Source organism: Zalophus californianus, chromosome 4 (genome assembly GCF_009762305.2).
Source record: "Zalophus californianus isolate mZalCal1 chromosome 4, mZalCal1.pri.v2, whole genome shotgun sequence".
Taxonomy (NCBI): Eukaryota; Metazoa; Chordata; class Mammalia; order Carnivora; family Otariidae; genus Zalophus; species Zalophus californianus.
In genome coordinates, this window is record NC_045598.1 from 152980276 (window position 1) to 153001746 (window position 21471).

Sequence of the window (21471 nt, forward strand, 5' to 3'; positions counted from 1 at the left end):
TCTTTATTTATTTGAGAGAAGAGTGAAAGCCGGAGAGATCACAGAGGGAGAGGGAGAAGCAGGCTCCCCGCTGAGCAGAGAGCCAATCCCAGGACCCTGGGATCGTGACCTGAGCTGAAGGCAGTCGCTTAACCGACTGAGCCACCCAGGCGCCCCAGTGTCCATAATTTTTAAAGAGGGTCCTGGATAAGAAACCATTTTTCAGCTCTCTTCTGAAAAATGAATCCCTCTGCATTATCCCTGATAAGTCTGCCCTCCCCCCATCACAAGCTGAATGCCCCCAGGGACAGGGAGCTCATGACTTCCCCCAGAGACACTCTCTCCCCCTTGGTACCGTACAGTGGTTGCATGGCCCCTTCAGCCCCAGTGTAAGCCTATCTCCCCTCATCCCTACTTCTGTCAGCTCAGACTGAGAGCCAGCCCTTTTTTAGGAACTGAGTTTTGCCTTCTCCTCTCCAGGCGGAACAAGCCTCATTCTTTAGCTCTCCTTCTTGTTTCCAACATCTCACAGAGGATCTTAAATTTATTTTTTGGACACAACATAATTTGTTCCATGAACAATCCTGCACAGCTGCGTGAGCCTCGGGCAGGGCTGCTGGCTTCAGGGAGTCTCAAATGTTCTGGGTCACTGTGGGCCCTCTCTGAAGTCTCCAGCTTCCTCTTTCCTTGCTCTGCAGCATTTAGCCGTTACTACTTGAGGCATGCATGAGCTTGGTAGTTCTCAAAAGCAGAGCCCGGAACAGCTAACCTGCAGGTAGTTGATTTTAGGAAGTGACCTCAGGGGATGGGAACGAGGAGACTGGCAGAGTGAACTGAGGAAGGAGTGGAAGCCGATCCAAGCGAGCTTTGTTCAGCTGGTTACCTATGGGGGCAAGCCACCGTCTGCGTGAGAGAAGGCAATCTTTATTTCCCAGCTCGCAGTCCCCCTGGTCAAGGGCTGCCCCAGGGAGTGCTCATTTCCTCGAATCTCCAGGTTTGCACAGGTGCTAGAACAGCTGAGTCGGCTATGTGGGCATCCCACGGAAGGCCAGCCAGAAGCCCCAAGGGCAGAAACAAGAGGTGCAGCTAAGGCAAGGTGCTTTGGGGCCACTCCTGTGCCCCGCAGGTTGCTGCCGGTAGGGCTGGACAAGAAGTGCCCCGAGGGAACGTGAGCCGGGATAAAAGATGTCTAGCCCTGAGCCCTCAAGAGACAGGCTGGCTGTTTCCTGTTGCAACTTTCTTGGAGCCAAGGGGTGCCTGTGTGTGTGTGTGTGTGTGTGTGTGTGTGTGTGTGTGTGTGTGCGCGCACGCACGCGTGCGCTTGCATGTGCTCGCGTGGGGGACGTGGGAGGAAGCGACCAGGTGCTTGATGAGCACTCTGCAATAAGTACCAGCAGTTGGCACGTAGATGTAACATTGATCTTGCCAACATGAGGGACAGTTCCAGTCTGGCTGGTGCCAGCGCTCGGACAGGGGATCTGTGCGAGGGGCACGACTCTCCATTTTGCGGGCACTGCCTGGCGTAGTTCTGAATATTTCCCATCATCTGCCTGCAACAGTCATTAGGAAACAAGTCTGAAGACTGTTGTCTGGTAAGAAAATAGCCCCGTGGAGATGTTCTGCTGCTTCCGGGGCTGGCTTTCCCATCATGCTGGCCTAGGTGGGCCGACAGCTTCCTTTCCACGGCTCACCCTGTGCCCGCCTCACTGTTTTCTGACCCCCCCATGCCTGCAGCTCAGTCTGTTTGTGTCCTTGGTGAAATGGAAGAGGTTGGGGAACGGTTCTGCTACTTATTACAGCGTGGGCCTGACACCAGCAGCATCAGCATGAGAAATGCAGCATCTCAGGCTGCACCCCACACCTGACACAGGTCTGCATTTGAATAAGATGGCTTCCAAGTCACAGAAAAGTTGCAGGAACAGTGGACTGAATCAGTGGTTTCCAAACCTGGTTATCATCGAAAGCATCTGGGGAGTTTGCTAAAGACACAAATTTCTGAGCATCTGCAGTGTGGCCCTGGAATCTGTAATTTTTATTAAGCACCCTACGTGATTCCAACACAGGCCATTCATGGGGTTGTGTTTGAGAATCACCAGGATAGGCATCTTTTGGGTTTTTTTTTTTCCCACTCCTAAGATTCTGATCTTTTTTAAAGATTTATTTCTTATTTATTTATTTTAGAGAGAGGGAGGGCACGAATGGGAGAGACAGAGGGAGACAGAATCTCAAGCAGACTCTGTGCTCAGCGCGGAGCCCCACGCGGGGCTTGATCTCGTGACCCTAAGATCACGACCTGAGCTAAAACCAAGAGTCGTACGCTTAACCAACTGCACTACCCAAGCACCCTCTAAGAGTCTGGTATTTTTGACACTGACTTTCCACAAATGTGAATGTCAGTGTCACCCTTTTGGGGTGTTAAGTATTAGTGGGGCCTAAATGAATGTTTGTTTGTTTTAATAGTGAGGCCCAGTTTCTGGCTGATAACTATTCTGTCAGGAACTTGTGTTTCTTCCAGCATTTAATAGATGTCCCTTTAAATAATTTATGGGTACTTTGCCAGGCCCTGCATGCTCCCACGACCTCGCACTTTGGGGATGCTCCAGTGGCGCCTGGGATGGCGTTTTGCATCAGCCCCTCAGCCATTAGGCACTGGATGGATGTGTCGGAGATGCCAGGTCCTGACTCCCTGTTGAGAGATGGAGCCCACAGCATCTACAGAGAGAGGTCAGAGCGTCTGTTTGCATTTGGTCTCATCCAGCATCTTGGATGGCCCCGAGTCATTCCTGTCCACCTACATCATGCCCACACAATCCTGAGCGGCCTTTGAGGAAGCACTCCTTGCCTTTGCCCTGGGAGCCGTGGCTGGGGCGTCTGTGCGGGGACCCACCCTTAGGAGAGAGAAAAACTGAGTGGGCTTGGCTTTAACTCACCCTGGCAGCACTGAGCACTGGGAAGTGAGAGGAGGGAGGCCGAAGACCTCAGGGCACCCCCACCAGACTGGGAGGTGACAAGGTGGCAGGAGGCTCCAGACCAAAAGAAAGATTTCCTCAGAAGGTCCTCCTGGAACTCGGGCTCTCATGCAAAGCCTAAGTATCTCATGCCATACAATTCCATTGTGCATCATTAATTGTTTTCTGTCAGTGGCCTATAGAGCTGTCCCTTTGAAAAGGTAGGAAATGCTTCTTACCAAGGGCAGAGCGTGGCGCCCCCAAAAGCTTGTCACTCCTACAGATGAACACACCAGGGCTGGGTACTCTGCCTGGGGAAGGAAGTGGTAGCCAAAGAGAAGCAGGCTGTTAGGGCAGGGTCAGTGCGGGCTGGAATTTGGGGTTTTGTTTTTCCTGGGACAACATCATCACAGAGGGCTCTGTCCCTCCAGGCCCTCCCCAGAGACCAGAGATGAGTGTGGCTGGGGGCTGGGTGTCCACCATGTTCCCAGTCCTACTCTGTGGATACTTCCCCAAGTCAAGGGGGAGCGGACAGGGGGAGGAATGGGCAGGCTGCAGTAACCACAGGGTCGGGCCAAGAGCAGGGATGGCTAGGGAGCCCCAAACCCCAGCAGGACACCGCCGTTATCATAGCCATGGTTCCTAGGCCTTCATCTCCCTGAGGTGTGAAAAAAATTAGTTCCACCTGTTTGGCCCGTGGAATGGATTCTTTTAGTTTCCAGCTACTTCATTCGGTCATTAGTAATGATAAAGGGGGGACACTAAGTACCCACTATATTGCTAGGCTTTGTGTGCAATATGCCAGTTAATATTTGCAGCCACACTTTAATTATTACCTCCATTTGCAGACAAGGAACTTGAGGACTAGAGAAGCTTAAGAGTTGCTGGAGAGACACAGGCTCGGGGTTGGGGCACAAAGCAGCGGACTTCCAGGCTGAGCTGATCCCGGCCTGCCGTGATGCCGTGCTTCCTGGCCTCCCTCATCCATCGGGCACAACACGTGCGCTTTTCCGTGCTGGGTACCCAAGGGGTTAGATCCGAATCTATCAATCCGGCCTGGACCTGCCCTCAAGCACTTCAAGGACAATGACGCGATGCTCTGGTACCACATGAAGAGCTTTGAGGATTTGGGCTCTTGGTCTGGCGCAGGAACCGAGTCTCTCATCCTGATGTTTTCCTAGGAAAGATGGCCCTGGAATCCCAGTAGATTTATTTCACTCCCTTTCCTCGCTCTTTAAATCTGCCCTGATATGCTGTTTTTATTTATGACTCCAGCACCACCCAAACCATTCGTCTTGCCATCGTTAGGCAGTTATGAAAGGCCTGTGATTACGTCTCCCAGTTGGCCCGCTCATGTTTAAAACATCGGCCAAAAGCAAAACACGAAAACACACACACACACACACACACACACACACACACACACACACACACACACACACACACACACACACACACACACACACACAGCTGCCCCGTCTCCCAGAAAGGAGCAGGTCCCCCGCGGAGCATTCCCTTTCCGAACCCGGGAAAGTCCGCCCGAAGCCCTTGCCTCTCCTCCCGCCCTGCCCCGTGCTGGTCTCCAAAGCCTCTGCTCATTTCATTTTCTGAATGTTGCCCATAAATCAGGGGGCCTGGCTCCGCGGCCTGCGCTGCGCTGAGCCGCTCATGCGGGCCTCTCGGGCAGTTACTCAGGCCCAGCACGGATTAATGCTAATCTCGCGTGCGGGTGGCTGAGTCAAGAGTTATTCTTTCCATCTGTCACCCCTCAGGCCGGAGTTCTGTGTCCGTTCTTCCTCCTTCCCGGGGGTGTCTGAGGCCACATGGTGACACCCCTGCCCACGGACAACAGCTTGCCCATGGAAGGCACAGGCTGTTGAGTGACGGGGTGAAAGCTGAGAGGCCCGGAGCAGGCGGGCATCCTGAGTCCCACCGGCCCGCAGGGGAGCTCACGCAGTCCCCCTGCTGCCCCACAGCAGAGATGCCACCAGCACGCACGTCTCCTGACAGGCCCTTTTCAAGGGCCAACTTTTGAATAAAGAACTTTCCAGAAAGAGCCTAAAATCCAGGAAGGAAGAGAGCCGGGTGCTTGGTGCAAGTTCTGCGTCTCCCTTTTTCTTCCCGTCTTTTGGCCATCCCGACTTCTCCTCAGCGGCCCTGCCCTCTGCCCGTCTTCTTTCCAGGGGTGGCCTGGAATGCCCTCAAGACCCACAGGCTGCCTTCAACTCCTGTCACTCCTTGGCTGAAAGACAATGGGCAGGTCGCTTAAGCAAACCGACCCTCAGTGTTCTCGTCAATAAAATGGAACTAAAGTTGCTGTCTACCTCACCATCTTGAAGTTGAGACTCAGGGAAGTCAGAGAAGCACTCGTGTTTTACGTTTATATTTGTCGACCGCTTGCCATGTATGACTCACAGAGCCTTGGCTTCTATCTTTTGATCCTCATGGCAGTTCTATGAGTTTTACTGTCCCCATTTTGCAGAGAGGGAAGCTGAGGGCTCAGTGACGTGAGGGAGCTGCCCAGGGTCACACAGCTCGTTGGGATCAAGCCCGCACCTGTCAGCATCCTTCCCCAACATGCTCTTTGGTTAAGGGTTCACCACACCCTGTCTTTGCCCCTGTGTCTCTCAAGTACCTTTTGGGTTCTCACAGGGACCCCTTTTAAGTATCTTTGGAAAACAAGGGCTTAAGGTATCAGGATCAAAATGACCGTGGCCAAAGCAGTGTCCATCCAGGCTCAGAGACTTCGTAGGGGAGGAGGGTGGGGCTGAGGATGACCAGCTCGGGATCCCTGTTTTCCTCAAAACCGCGGGTCCGAGAGGATGATGCAATGACAATGACAGGGGGCCGGGGGCTTCTCTACGCAGCTCCCAGGCGTGGCCGCGGGGTGGCGCTGTGGACCGACACAGGAGCCCCCGTAGGTTCCCAGCGAGAGGAGCCTCAGGTCAGTCCCAGGAACTGTGGACTGTGGACGGACAGATTTCCGGAGACCCAGGAAAGGACCCCCCAGAGGGCCGTTCGGTTCTGTGCTGACGCAGCCCAAGAACTGGCTGAGCTTTAGGTTCCTCTGGATTCACCAGGTGTTTGTGGAGTTCTATTCGCAGAGCAGGCCCTTGCCTTGGGGAAGCCAGCGGCTTGTGGGAACAGGTCTGTCCCTGGCCCCGGGAGCACACAGTCCACCTGGGGAGCCAGAGGTGGACACTGTCGCTCTCTTCAGAATGAATGCGAAGAAAGCAGGGCAGTTTTTCACCGCCTTAAAATTTTCTTTCACCGCCTCTTTATTTTCTCGGGGCGTCTGGGTGGCTCAATCAGTTAAGCGTCTGCGTTTGGCTCAGGTCATGATCCCAGGGTCCTGGGATGGAGCCCCTTGCCTCCCTGCTCAGTGGGGAGTCTGCTTCTCTCTCTGACCAGGCCCCACGCCCCCCATGCTTGTGCCCTCTCTCAAATAAATAAAATAAAATAAAAATCCACACAAAAACCCAACCTATATTTTCTTTACCAAGACCAAAAAAAGTTCATGCTTTCTCTCTTCCACCCCTGGCTGCTCACCAAGGGTGGGTCATCCCCAGCTGAAAGTCGTGTTTGAGGATTCTAGGTCTTAGACAATGTTCCAAAGAGCAGTAATGGGCCCTCCTCAGTAACCCATCTTACCGTTCATAACCAACACCACATCTCACCTGGGTCAGACCCCGGCCTCATTTAACCCGACAAGCTCTAGTTCTTTCTCAAAACACTGCTCATCCTAACTCTTTCTGTGTCACTTTTCCTGAATCCTCCAGAATGAACTATTTCGTCCTCTGTCGTGGACCCTCCTACAACTGGGCATCTGCCACATGGTGTGTAACTTGTTTGCACATCCGCCCTGTTAGACTAAAGTGTCCCTGAGGGCAGCATCCCTGGGCTTGGATCCCTAGCACCCACCGCAGTGCCAGGCAAGTGGCATGCCCATTAGGTATTTGTTCAATTTAACTGAGGTACTTGAGGGAGAAAGCACACAGGATTTTTTTAAAACACTTATTACCTAATTCAATCCAAGCAAGAGCCCTGTCTGCTTGGTATTATCGGCATGATTTTGTAGGTGAGATAATGCTAGTTGCGGCAAGAGATGAAGCCTGAAATCTCAGTGGCTTAGCACCCTCAGAAGTTCCACCTCACATCACAGCCTGGGAGAGGTGGACAGCCTTCTGTCACTGGAAGCTACTTCATCCTGAATACCTCTCTCCATGACCTGGTTTAGGCTGCTCAGGCTGCTATAACAAAGTACTGCAGGCTGGGGGGCTTTGACATTTCTTCCCCCACCGTTCTGGAGGATGGGAAGTCTGAGATCAAGGTGCAGGCATATTGCGCTCCTGCAGAGGGCCCCCTTCCTGGCTGACAGATGGTTATCTTCTTGCTATGACCTGCGTGGCTGACACTGAGTGAGCAGGAGAGCTCTGATCTCTTTCTCTTCTTCTTTTTTTTTTTTTTTTAAAGATTTTATTTATTTATTTGAGAGAGAATGAGAGATAGAGAGCACGAGAGGGAAGAGGGTCAGATGGAGAAGCAGACTCCCCACTGAGCAGGGAGCCCGATGCGGGACTCGATCCCGGGACTCCAGGATCATGACCTGAGCCGAAGGCGGTGGCTTAACCAACTGAGCCACCCAGGCGCCCTAATCTCTTTCGCTTCTTATAAATACACAAATCCCATCCTGACCTCCCTCCCGCCATGACCTCACCTCACCTTCATCACCTGCAAATACTATCACAGTGGGGGCAAGGGCTTGCACAGGGGAATTTGGGGGCTGGGGTGGGACACAAACATTCAGTTCCTAACAGGTGCCGCCACACGGGCACGTGGGTTGTCCTGGCCCAGAAGTTACCTCTGTTCACAATTCATTGGCCATGTGACCCCACCATAAAATCAGGGGCGGCTGAGAAACATAACATGCATATGTGGTCAAACCCTGCCAGAAAACCACACACACACACACACACACACACACACACACACACGCTCACATCCACATACAGATGCACATACATGAGCGCACACACCTATGAGGCACGCTCCCACACAAGAACAAAATAGGAAACACCCATCTCCACACAGAGAGGCTGCACAACACCATGAGTCCAAAAACTAAAAAGGAAGAAAGGACATGTGTAAAAACAATCTGCAGGTCAGGAAGTTAAAAGGGCTGTGTCCCTTAAAGAAGATTCCACCCCCCCCCCACCATAGTTTAGCAAAGTATTATGCTTAGGACTGAAAACACAATGATGCTGTGGGAGAAAACTAGAGCAGCAGGTGAAAGCAATGACCCTGTGGGGAGATGATAATGTTCTCTCCGTGGCTGAGGATAATCGTTCTGGAGACAAGCAGTTCTTGGGTGGTTTACAGCGAACAGCAAGACGTAATCTTTGCAAGATTTAGCTTGAGTATCCGAGACAGTTGTTTTATCTCCGATCACTAGTTTGCATATATAGAAGCAGGCATGGCAGGAGGGGGCCTACCCCTCCCGCCTCACCCCGGCTTTGTGCTGCGCCCCCCACAGGGGTGTTGATGGCTGACACGGAGGTTGAAAGCGACCTCAGGGAGGTTACCCGATGACATTTTGAAATTACCTGACATTACCGACTGGGACTGCAGGTGACACATCTTTATGGAATTAAAATATTTGGGCCAATTATAACAATAAACATGCCTTAAAAGGAAAAAGAGAAAAAAGCAAAGGTTTCAAGCCCCCAGTGTTGATTGAGCTCTCCCTCTCCCTCTTGGGGGAGGCCTGGAATGAGTGTCTGGGACACAAAGACATTCTTTTCACCGGGGCATTTCTGGCCCTGCCCAGGTGATAATGAGATGCCCTGGGAGCTTTGGATTTCACTCACAACCATTCAATCCGGTTTGATCAGCACTCCTGGAGTGAGGGCTGGGGCTTAGGGCATCTCTGGGTGCTCAGAACACAATGTTCTCTTGGTTGCTGCCTGCAGGGAGCTTGCAGTTTGGAAGAAAGATAACACACGCACTTTAATAACTATGAGGCAGAGTGGAAGGTGGAAGCCCCTGCTGAAGGGTATGTGTGTGTGTGTGTGCCGGGGCGAGGGTGTGGGGAGTGATTCCCAGAGTCTTCAGACCAGGCTTAGGAGCATGGGTACAACTTACGCCTCTGAACTGGGAAGAGCACGGACTAATGCACACAGGAGCTCTCTCAAGCACTGCAAGGTGCCGCTGACTCTTGAAGCCAAGTTCATGGGAAGGTGGGAAGGAGGCTGGAGCCACCAGCCATGGCTGCTATGCATACTCTGACGTATGACTCCCCTTGGCCATCAGAAGCCCCCACAGCGGGGACACCAGGGTGGCTCAGTCAGTTGAGCATCTGCCTTCAGCTCAGGTCATGATCCCAGAGTCCTGGGATCGAGCACCATGTTGGGCTCCCTGCTCAGCGGGAAGCCTGCTTCTTCCTCCTCCCCCCGCCACCGCCCCCACTGCTCGTGCTCTCTCTCTCTCTCAAGTAAATAAATAAATCTTAAAAAAAAGGAGAAGAAGAAGAAGCCCCCACGAGGAAGCTGCATCTTGCAGTCGGGCCATGGCTAATGGGAGTGGGGAAGGCTCGGAGGCTGAGACAACAGTTTGGAGAAGTGGGCATGGCCTTGGGGACAGGGGCTTGTCCCTGTGGGGCCCCCCTTCCACATCCAGGCAGCAGTGGCCAGGGCAGCTGCCTGAACTAGAAGGAAACATCATGACCGTCATCCAGAGCCAGCACTACTGTCCACTGAGTGTTTACCTGGGGCCAGGAAGCCTGCCACGTGCCTTCTACAGGGAGCCTGGGGTTGGGCAGCCTGCTACCGCCCAGCTCACCCCTCTGTCAAGTTTCTGGACTTCTTCAGGCTCAGTGTCCTTACCTGTAAAGTGAGAGCAAGTAATGGCTTACGCTATGTCCAGCAGTTGGTGTCCGGGCCTGTGCTGTTAGCCACAAAGTTCTCCTGCCTTGTGCGGCCAGGCTGGGGTAATGGGGGAAAGCACTGGGCACTGCGCCTGGCACCCAGGGACACCTCAGTGTGAGATGCTGTGATGGATGGAATGTATGTCGCTCCTACCCCCAAATTCCTGTCGAAGCCCTGAAAGCCCCCTACCAACACCTGGATCTGCAACTTCCAGTCTCCAGAATGGTAAGAAATCACTTTTTGTTGTTGAAGCCACCCAGGCTGTGGTATTTTGTTATGGCTAAGATAGTTACCTAACTTAATCCTTAAATCCCCAGGTCAGTACCATTAGACCCATTTTCTAGATGAAAAACTGAGGCAAAGAGAGTTTCAGTGACATGACCTGGGCCACACAGCTGCACAAGCCCCAATTCTAACCCCGGCTGGGAACCGCGCCTCCCTGGGGCAGGTGAGGGCTGGGTCGCCCAGGTGCGAGCCTCTGAGTGCTGACTTTTTACCCTCTTGCCCATGGCAAGTCCCCTTCCCTCAGCTCAACTCAGGCTGTTCATGTGTGAAATGAGCAGAACTGGGAAAGTTTAATGTACGGCAGCAACTCTGAGTGCAAGCGAGTGAAGGCTCTCTATTGGGATTGGAGCCCAGACGATGAGTTGGAGGACAGAGACCCAGTGATGGGGCTTTGCTGGGTGGCTGCTTTCACTAATGATTCTATTATTAATAGTGGTTATATAATAACTATTTCAGAAAACAGTATGGTGCCTTCTCAAATAGAATTACCATAGGATCTAGCAATTCCACTTCTGGGACATAACCAAAAGAATGGAGAGCAGGGACGCGAACAGATATCCGTACGTTCATGTTCCTAGCAGCATGATTCATGACAGCCAAAACAGGGAGGCAGCCGACGGATGAGCGGATAAACGCAATGTGGTCACATGGTCTAGACATACAATGGGGTATTAGTCGGCCTTAAAAAGGAAGGAAATTCTGATACGGGCTGCCACACAAATGAACCTTAAAGACATTTTTCTAAGTGAAACAAGTCAGCAGGAAAAGACGAACATTGTATAATAACTGTTACAATTCTCATGGTAAGAACTAGCTTCAGCCTCCAGCCAGAGAGGCCAGGGCCTTTGGAAGACCGTCCCCTCAGTGAGGGCTGTTTGCCCAGATGGGTTGGGTGAAGGGGCTACTGAGGTTTAGCTCCCTGGTGATGGAAAGCCACCAGTCTGTGGTCCTGCCTGGGCTTCATGTTGGTTAAGTGACAGTGGGGTCTCTGCTTACTTCCAGCCATCTGCCGGCTCTGTTGCTCCAGACTTAACCGCCCCCCCCCCCCCCCACTCCCCACCCCCGTGACAGCCAGAGAACCGTGTCAAACATGACAGCCTGCCAATGTGCCGTTTGGTGGCTGGAGGTCAGGAGACTTAGCTGTGACACCACTTTGACAGTGAATGAGATGCTCAGTCTTTTGTGCCTATTTCTCCGACTGTACAAGGACTGGGAAAGCTCACTTCATTGGTGTGTGGAGTGATGCCTCCTCTGTGAAGCCTTCCTGGTCTCCCCCACCACAGACTCCATGTAGTTCTTTCTCTGTGCTCCTGCTGGACCTCGAATATCCCCACATGGGAACATAAGTCCCATGCAACTCCAAACTTTGGGTGGGAGGGCTGGGTCACGGCCAGGCCCCTAGCACTGCCGGGGTACAATCGCTGTTTGTTCTAGAGATGAATGAACGAATAGGGGAGCCCTGGGCATGCAGGGGAGGAGACCCTTGTCCGGCTTTTCCCTGCTTTCCTTGGATCTCACTTCCCTTCCTGCCTGTCCCCACTGCCTCTCCACCCCGCCCCCTTCACTGTCATGTTCATTGAGCCTCCTCTTAGACTTTCCCTTGTGCCTGGGGGAAATAAAACCTGGTTGGAAGGGACCTCAGGAAATTGGTTCCAGTAGGATCAGAATTGGGTTGACAAGATTTGATTGCTGCCTCTCCCAGTGGTTGCACCCCAACTGTGGGCAATGACTCGATGCCACAGAAGACAGTGTGGTCACTGGCTTCCAAGGGAGCTCCCGGTATTTTCACCTCTGGGCATTCCCGCGCTGTGTGGTCCCTCTCCGCATTGAATCAGGGCTGGCCGTGTGCCAAACAGACGATGGGGGAAGTGATGGTGGGTGACGTCCAAGACTACGTCAAAAAGACATTGCAGGTTTTGCCTTCGTCCTTGGATCCCCTGCTCTGGAGGAAACCGGCCGCCATGACATGAGGAGACTCAAGCGGTCAGTCCTACGGAGAGGCCCACAGGGGCAGCAGAACAAGCCCCACGCCAACAGCCAACACCAATTTGCCAATCATGCCCGTGAGCTGCTTTAGAAGTGCATCCTCCAGCCCAGCTGGGCGGCTCTTGAATTCCTGACCCACAGAAATGACTGGAGATAATCAGTGGTTATTGGTGTTTAAGTCTGAGTTCTGGGGTAACTGGTTACGCAGCATAAGCTAATTAATACAGACAGGACTCAAAGGGTAGAATTTCAGACCTCACGATCCTTCCTATAATTGAACTGTGCACTCCCGCAGTAAGGGTGGTGTGGCGCAGCCCGGGAGTGTTTTAGAATCACACACCCCGGTGGGGGCGGGGGGGGGGGCGCCCCCACTGCCAGACTGCCCCTTCAGCAACCTGGCTTTGCTCAGCATGCCTGGGTGTCACCCACATTCCTCAGCGCCAGCCCCCCACACTCAGCGTGACCAGCACGCCGTTCTGCCTCAGCCCCCAGGCCCGCTGCTTTGGGCGCAGACCACAAGGCAGCAGATGACTTTCCTCCTCATTCCCTTCAGAGTCTCAGGCACCGGTCATGACCGCTCTGGAGACAGATGGGGCTTTCTGCCTGGCATCTGGAGGGCAGGGCCGCAAATGCTGTGACATTTTTAAACACTTGTCTAAGCGAAATGAGGGTGTTGCTCCTAAGCTGTTCTGAGCAAAAGGACCTACTCAACCCGACAGCAAGGGCCTTGGAAGCAGGGACTGTGTGACTTTTTCCTCTTTCTCTTGTTTGTTCACTCCTTCCTCCGTCCCCTCCCCCCTCCTCCTTCCTCCCCCTCCTTCCTCCTCTCCACAAGGCACAGGTAGGTACTAGCTGCCAGGCATTGTAGTAAGGACAGGACAGAGGGGCGGGAACAAGCAGACAATAACCTCTGCCCTCAGGGAGCTTGCATTCTGCCCAGGGAGGCAGACTATAAACAAAAAATAAAGGACATTCAGTTGGATATTTGATGGCAAGAGGTACTGGGAGGAAATGAAGAGGCAGCGTGAGTTTCAGGAGGTGGTGGAAGTTTGAGTGAGTCAGGAAGGTCCCGCGGAGCAGGGGACATCTGAGTAGAGGCCCGTAGGAGGCAAGGGCCGAGGGGTGTGACTCCTAGGGAAGAAAGTTCTAGGCAGAGGAGAGGTCAGGGCACAGGCCCGAGCATCCAGCATCCCATCTGAGGTGGGAGCAGCCAGGAATTTTCAAGAGACCGCAGAAGCTGGTGTGGCCATGGCAGGAACCAGCGGGGGCGGCGGGAGCAGATCCAGCACGTTGGCTTTTACTCCAAGCGAGCTGGGCAGCCATGGTAGGATCTTGAGCGCCAGAGCCTCTTACTGCAGTGTGCACTCTACCTGCATCCCCTTTCCCCGAGTGTCCCCCCCATGGGTGGAGACAGGAATCTAAAATTCCAGCCCCCATCTGCTGATGAAGGGCCTTCCCCTTCCCCCCTGAGGGGGCGTCAGGTGTCTCACACTGAGCCTTCGGCTAGGGATGCAGGTACAGGTACGCAGGGGCTCTCCTGCCCTGGTGGTGGACACGCGCTCTCCGAGGAGCCACTAGGAGCCTCGCCGCGGCTTGTCTGCTGGGGTCCCGCGTGGGAGCACCAATGTGGATGCTCCTGAGTGCCTGTATTCCCAGAGCCGGCCAAGGGCAGGTCTGGTGCCGGGGCAGAAAAGAGGCCATCTCGCCCTGCCTGTGTCATCTATGGTAAGGCACAGCCACACTGCTGAGGGGCCCAGGGGCTCAGTCTCCCCACCAAGCAGCCTCCGCAGCTTCGCTCCCAACCTCTGAGAGCTCACACACAGGAACCAAGACCTTCTCCTGCTCTCTCTGGCATTCTTTTGCCCAGTATGACCTCTGTCCTATGTTTTTTGACACAGAAAGGCCGGATTCTGGCAGGCACGGGATCTGATGGAGTGCCATCAACGCAGTGGTGTCCGAGGGCCCGGGCCAGCCGGCCGATGCCCTGGGAGGCTCACGCTCGGCTGGCCGCTGCCCTTACTGCCTTGAGATCCCGGTCACCCTCCTTTCCCCTTGTCACCTTCCAGGTCCCCACGATTGCTCCGCAGCTCCTGGAAGGTGGGGCCAGCTCCTATCTTCCCCGAAGGCCCTTCTGTTTCTTCAGCACCTACTGGGTTTGGCCCGTGGTGGACCTCCAAGGCAATGCTTAATGTCTGAGTCACGTAATCGGCTTTTGAGACACACTTTGCCTGATAATCTTAGACACACTCGGTGTTGTCCTTGTGTGCGTCTGACTCACACGTTTTACATGTTGTGTGTCTGCCGACGGCACGGTTTCCACACCCCCTTCCTAAGCCAAGTTCAAGCCCGGCTGTTCTCCTTGCTGCTCCCACACGGTCTCATTGCCATTGTTTTCTTCTTCATCCCTCAGACCTCATCTGAGATAAATCTCCAAGCCCCCCTCTCCTCCCCGAGCTGGTCTATGACTCACGAAGCCCTGTCCATCCTTCCGAACAAACAGGCTGCCCCCAGTCTCCCCCCTCCGCCCTCCCTGACCCAGTGCTCGCTCGCTCTCTCTCTCTCTCTCTCTCCCCCTCCAGCAATGATGAACTTGACTGCAGCGCCGGGTTAGGGTTTGGTCCCGGATCGGTGATCTTATTAAAAACAGATTTAGTAATGCTCCAAGCAGTCAGTCCGCCTGTCCAGTAATGGTTCATCATTGTCATAAAGCTGAACAGGACTAACAGGGGTCAACTAATCTCTGCTCTTAGACATGACAACGCGTACGTCATCCCAGAGAGAAGGAGTGATCTTTTATTTGTTGTTAGTTTTTAAAGACCTCCAGAGAGAGCCGGGCCTCCCTCGGAAACCTACCCGGGTGATACCTTGTTCCCCGGGCCGTGTTGCTGCTCTGTGCGTGTGTGTGATGTGCATGCTCCTGGGGTTCTGCAGAGACAGAGACCTTCTGCCCCCACCGCTTGCCCCCGGCCCCCTTCTGCAGGTGCAGGGTCTGGGACAGTTGCAGCAGAGGGGAGCAAACCCGAGGGCGGGAGCACTGCGCCGTGGATTCTGCCTCAGATCCACCCACCCCTGAACTGCTCTGTGACCCAGGACACACTGATTAGTCTCCCTGAGCCCCGGCCCCTCGACTCTCATGGGGGAATAATAATGGTTACTTTGCAGTGTTTTGAGGCTTGGTGATAATACCCGTAAAGTGCCTTGTCCTTAGAAAGTGCTTCATAAATGTCTGCTATTATTGGGAATAGAGAAAAAAAAATGCCTGGGGAGGCACTGGGAACTTTTGGACTTGAGAATCTCCCGAGGACAGAATGTGTGGTCTGCGTGGGCAGACGTCAGCCAGGGGCGAATCCTCCTGGGAGCCTCCACTGTTCACTGCTCGGGGTCCTGGAGAAAGCCCAAGACTGCCCCAGCAGGGAGAGGTGCTGGTCCCAGGTCATTTGCATCCCGAATACTTCCAGCTGGCTGGCCATGGCATCCTGTCCACGGGCTGTGGGGGGCAAGGCATACCTTTGTGTGTTCGGGGGCGGGGGCCGGGGGGTGATACACATTGCCTGACTGGATGAGAAGCAACTGGTCCCTGGGCTGTTGGTTTCCATGGCAGTGCCAGGAAGAGCAGCCAAGCAACCAGGCAGTTATGCTTGAAAAAAAAGTAGTATGATTTGGGAACCTAGTGATTGTCATAGTTCTGTGTATGCAGCATACAGAGATTCATTTATGTAACAGTTATGTTCTGAGCATCTATACCACATGCCAGGCATTAGTGGGCATAACAGACAAAGATCCCTATTCTTGGGGAGTTCATGTTGTGGCAGGTAAGGGTGGAGAGGCAGAAGGTGAACAATAGACATGGTAAACGCAGAAATTATACGGTATTTCAGGAGGCGAGTAATGCTATGGAAAGAAAGAGGAAGAAGAGGAAAAGGTCATGGGGCCTAAGAGTACTGGGTGAAGGTGGGATGGGTTGCAATGTTAAATAAGGTGGCCAGTGACATTTGAGCAAAGATTTAGAGAACTTTCAGGGTTAGCGTGGCAGCAAGAGCAGCGTGTGCAAAGGCCCTGTGGCAGAAGTATGCGTGGTATGTTCAAGGAGGCACTGAGGCTGGAGGTAGAGAAGGAGGTAGGAGGGGCCTTCAGGGCAGAGAGGTCCTGGAGGTTGGATCACGTCAGGTCTTCGGACTTGGGCTTTTCTACTGAATGGCCACTTACAAGGCTAGAGCAGTAATCCAGTGGGAGATGGCAGTCATGGCAGTGGAGGTGGTGACAAGTCCAGGGCAAATTCTGTTCCACAAAGAGTTGTAATTGGACACCAGGGATCAGATAATCATGCAAGTGACTAACTCAAAGTGGATAATCTAAGAGTTGCACACACACACACAAAAGTAAAAGGGATTCTAAGGAGGGAAGGAATACATCTGGCTGATAAAATCATTAAATCTTTGTGTTAGAGATTTGGGCTTTGAAGGGTGGAAGGTTTCATCCGGGAGCAGGGGTGGGAAGGCGATTAGGGCAGGAGTCGCAGCCTGGGCAAAGCAGGGAAGAGGGAGAGGCAGGGACAGTCTAGGCCTTTCTCTCTCCATCCCTGCTCTCCTGCCCCACCCCTGCAGCATGCAGGGGAATCTGAGGGGACAGAGACAATGTGGCAAACTGGCCGAGGCTGGGGGAGGGAAGGAGGACCTAAAATGAGGGCAGCAGCTGGGAGTCTAGGAAGAAGGGGAGGCATGGGTGGGATGCTTGGGGCAGAGGTGAAATGTGGCCTGTCCAGTGATTGGCTGGCTGATAAGAGAGGAGTCAGAAATGGCCGCGAGGCCCAGCCTGGGCCCAGGGAGGACAGGGGTGCTGTTTGATGGCAGGGGTGGAGAAAAGAGGAGAGGAGGAAGGTGATGACTTTGCTTTTGGATATACTGAGAGCAAGCTGTCCAAGGGCCACTGGTCAAGCAGGGGTTGGAAATGCAGGTCAAGGCGCTGTGGCCACACTCAGCTCTCTGCTGACCTGCACTGACTTGTTTGTTGAGGGGCTCCCAGAATCAGTGGGAAGACTGTAGGATTAGGCCTGGACAGGGGGCAGGAACCAAGTGAAACCAAATGGCTGGCTTCTGGCCAACACTGAGTGGCATCACTGGCACGGGAACACTGGGGTGACAACTGGATGCTGGATACCACCCCTGCTGGGGGCAAACGAGTACATGCTTAACCCAGTGTTCTGGGAGGGAGCATGAACTGCCAGGGGCTGGGGACAGGGAGCCTTGCTTTTCCAGCTTTCATAGTGGGAATAGGGGGGTGGGGGGGCTTCTGCTTCCCAGGCAGCTTTGCACCACGGAGGTGCCCCAAACATGGGGGCCACATGCTGGGAGCCGATGGAAACCAAAGTCCCTGTGTTAGTTGGCTAGATCTGCTGCAACAAAGTGCCACAGACTGGGGGTGCATAAATACAGTTCCCCGGTCTAGAAGTCCAAGATCTGGGTGTGAGTGGAGTTGGTCGCTTCTGAGGCCAGTGAGGTAGAATCTGTGTGGTGCCTCCCTCCGAGCTCCTGGGGAGCCTTGGGTGTGTCTTGGGGTGTAGATGGCTGTCTTCACATCGTCTTCCCTCTGTATATCTCTGTGTCTCAATTTCTCGTTTTAAAAGGACACCAGTCATATTGGATCAGGGCCTGCCCTAAAGACTTCATTTTTAACTCGATTCCCTCTACCGGGGGTAAAGACCCGGTTTCCAAATAAAGTCACATTCTGAGGTAGTGGCGGTTAGGACTTCAATGTATATTTTGGGGGTGGGGGACACAATTCGGCCCCAAATAGTTCTGTACAGTAGTAGCGTGTTGGTTTGGCTTTCTTCTAACTTCATTTCTCTTCCTCTGAAGAACAGGATGGTTTTCATCCTGATGGCTTTAGAAAGATATTTATGTAATTGTCAATTGCTAAATTATGGAAATGAAATCAATCTGCTTTGCTGTCTCAATCATTCATAAAAACCGGTGACTACGCTCTGGTTTGCTCTCAGCAATTTCTGTTGATAGGCTGAGAGATCCAAAGCTCTGCCTGAGGAGAGTGTCCGTGGCTACGGGAGAAATGTTTTTTCCATTATTAGCTTTCTTGTTGTGGTGCAAAACTCAGTCAGGAAAGTGAGGTTGCTCTCATTGCTTTTTGGATGGGGAAAACGTGTGCAGCACGTGGGCTGTGCAAAGGGGCCAAATACCAATTTGTAGCAAGGACCGGTCACCCCCGGCCCACCGAGGAACCGCTGCTTCACCACTCAGACCTCTTCCCCAAACATGTTTGATGTCCCCATGGGTTTCGGGAAGGACATGGAGTTGCACGTGTGTCCTTAGGCCTGATATCTGCAGTGTCTGTGTGCGGTCCGTCTGGGGTCCGTCTGGGGTCCGTCTGGGGTCCGTCTGGGTGAGCTTTTCCTGTCTTGTCACCTTGGGCCTTTGCTGTGGACTCTGGGCCCTGTGTGCGTTTTCCTGAAGGCGAACGTGGGGTCTTTGTGCCAGGCCTCAATCCCCTCTTTCCACTGGTTACCCACCCCGTCTCACTCCTGTGTCTTCTGACTGAGGCCCAGCAGGCCAGAAATAACGAGCTCTACTCTATAAACAGGGAAAAGGGGTCACCAGAGGCAGACAGACACCCAGAAATGTGTTTCCTTCTAAATAGGGCTAGAAAAAGGAGATTTGGGAATTCACCCAGGTGAGAGCCCCTTCTCCCCCCCCCCCCCCCCCACCATAAACCTACTAGCAACCAAAGAGCAGGAAATAGAAACGTGGAAGAAGAGAAGTCATCACTTTTATGTTCTCTGGTTGGGGTGGGGGAGTGGAGAGGGGGTTCTCTCCCGATGTCCAGAGAAGTCCCTGGCCTGCAGAAAGCAGCAACCCTGAGTAAACAGGAAACGCCAGAAATCTTTTTATTTGGTGCTGTCTTAACTTTCCCTTGTTTCAGTGGAAAATGAGTCTGGATTCCACAAAACTCCTTAGTGAACAACAACCAGAAGCGGAGGCTGTGCCAAGGCTCTCATTCCTCAGCGGCGGTCTGGGCTCGTGTCTCCTTTGCCTAGACCTTGGAGGCTGGGGCCTCGCGGGGCAGAAAGCGGGTGGCTGGCTTTAGAGGAGGCCCGCGGGACGGCCAGCGAGAGGAGGGCCTGCGCGCACCGCCGCCCCCCCCACCCCCGCCGGTGACAGATCGCCGTCCTCCTCTGCAGAAGCCTGCTTTCCCGGCAGCCAGCTGCGGAAGAGGGGGGCGCCCTTGCTCCTGTCCCCCCCCATCCCCGGGAGTCAGCCCCGGGAGCGGGCGGCTGCAGATGTCCGCGCCGCAGGGAGGGGGGGCCCGTGCTCGGCGGGCCGCAGGGATGCATGGCGGGTCCTGCACACGGGGCGGACTCTGCACGAGGAACTAGTGCAACCAAGGGGTGCACTGCTTGGAGACGCGTTCCTCCACCCCTGCCCTGTGCAGTTCTCTGCTGCGGCCGTGGGGCTACCCGTTCAGATCTGCTCTCCCCGGCGGAGAGTCAGGGAATGAGGCGTTTATAAGCCTCTTTTGCCATTGAGCCCCACGGCGTTTTCCTGTCTGTATGATTAGGGGTGACTGTCGGTCTCCCCACAGTGAGAAGTTTTCCCAGTACCTCTCCTGCTCCCCTGAACACCTGTCTTCATCCTCCTCTCTCAGCAGATGCCTCGGCCATCCTTAAATTACTATATATCAGAATTGCTATGCCTTTAAAAAAAGAACAAGATTCTGGCGCTCATTAAGATTAAGCCGCGGATCTACCGAGGACTTGTGGTCCTTTTCTTGGGCTCACCTTCTCCTGTCTCCTACCTGAGCACTGTCCGCTACCGGTTCTGGACTCTCATTGAACAGTGCTGCACTATAATTTGAATGCTGGAAAGAGCTTGCTCCTGGTTATCATGGAGAACTTCTTAAATGTCGAACTCATGCTTTCTGTAAACCCCATGAGTCTTGGGAAAATCCGACCCTAATGGTGACCAGGAACGCTCACTCTCTCCCGCCAGCTGGCGAAGGTGTTGGCTGTTACTGTAAGCGCGCCCATGAATGGAGGGAGGTAACGTCACACACCTGGGCCTTCCCAAGATGGCTGTCTGTCCCTGCAGCTCTCTGGTCAACCCCGCTGTGCGTCTCCTTCTCTTACAGTATTACTTACTTCCTCTTTCTCTGCCAACAGATGTGGCTCTTTCATTTTGGCTCTTTTATGCTCATGATTCCTTCTTCCTTATAACTTCAGTTTCCTACTGACTGTGGCTTGCTATGCCCTTGCTGCCCCTTCTACCTTCATGCCCCCCCCAGGAGGGCTTCCCGTCTCTGCTCCCCACCTGACCCCTTGACTCTCTCCACATCTCTCAGTTCTGGTTCTGGGGAGCGCAGCTCTGGCTGGCCCAGCACATCTTTCTCAGGGCCCAGCTTTTCTGCCCGAAGCCATCTCAAAGGTCATCGCCCAGCTACATGGGTTATTGACCCTGGCTACACAGGTCATTTCTGGCAGGATGTCATATGCCACAAATGCAGAGCCTGAATTCAGTCGTGACTTCCTGAGTGTTTATGATGCCATCTAATATCGATGGTGGGCAACTAAGAAAGAGAAAGGGGAATGTCATTAAATTCTGACAGGCGAATTCTTTTCTTATGTCCTTAGGTCCACCCTTCACCCCCCAGAACTAAAGTTAATGCCATCATGTACCTCCCAAATCAAACCCAAACTCTTAACTGTGGCAGAGCTGGCCACTCAAGTCTTTCCAACCTGCCTTTCTCGTCCCACCAATTGCCTTCCTCCTCATGACCCCACGTGGCAGGTGTCCCCAAGCTTACTCTGAGCTATGCAGCTTCTCTTCTGCTCATGGGCTTCTGTCTATGTCTAAATTCTCTATGTGCCTCAGAGACCAGCTCAGGACCTGCATTCATTCCCTAGGGCTGCCGCAGCGAAGTACCACAGTACCACAACCTGGGCGACTCCGAGAAATGCATTGTCTCGCAGTTCTGGCGGCCTGAAATCTGAAGTCAAGGTGTCGGGGCAGGGCTGTGCTCCTTCCAAAGGCTCTAGGAGAGAGTCTTTCCTTGCGTCTTCCAGTTTCTGGTGGCTCCCAGCATCCCTTGGCTTGTGGCTTCATGGCTCCAATCTCTGTCTCTATCTTCACGCGGCTACCCCCCACCCCAGTGTGTTTGTCTCATTTCCCCTTCCATCTCTCATAAGGACCCCTGTTACTGGATCAGGTAATCCAGGATGTAACCTAGGATGATATCACTTCGAGATCTTTAATTTAATGACATCTGCAAAGACCCTTTGGCCAAAGAGGTCACGTTCATAGGTTCTGGGGGTTAGGAGGTGGACATATCTTTTGGGAGAAGCACCA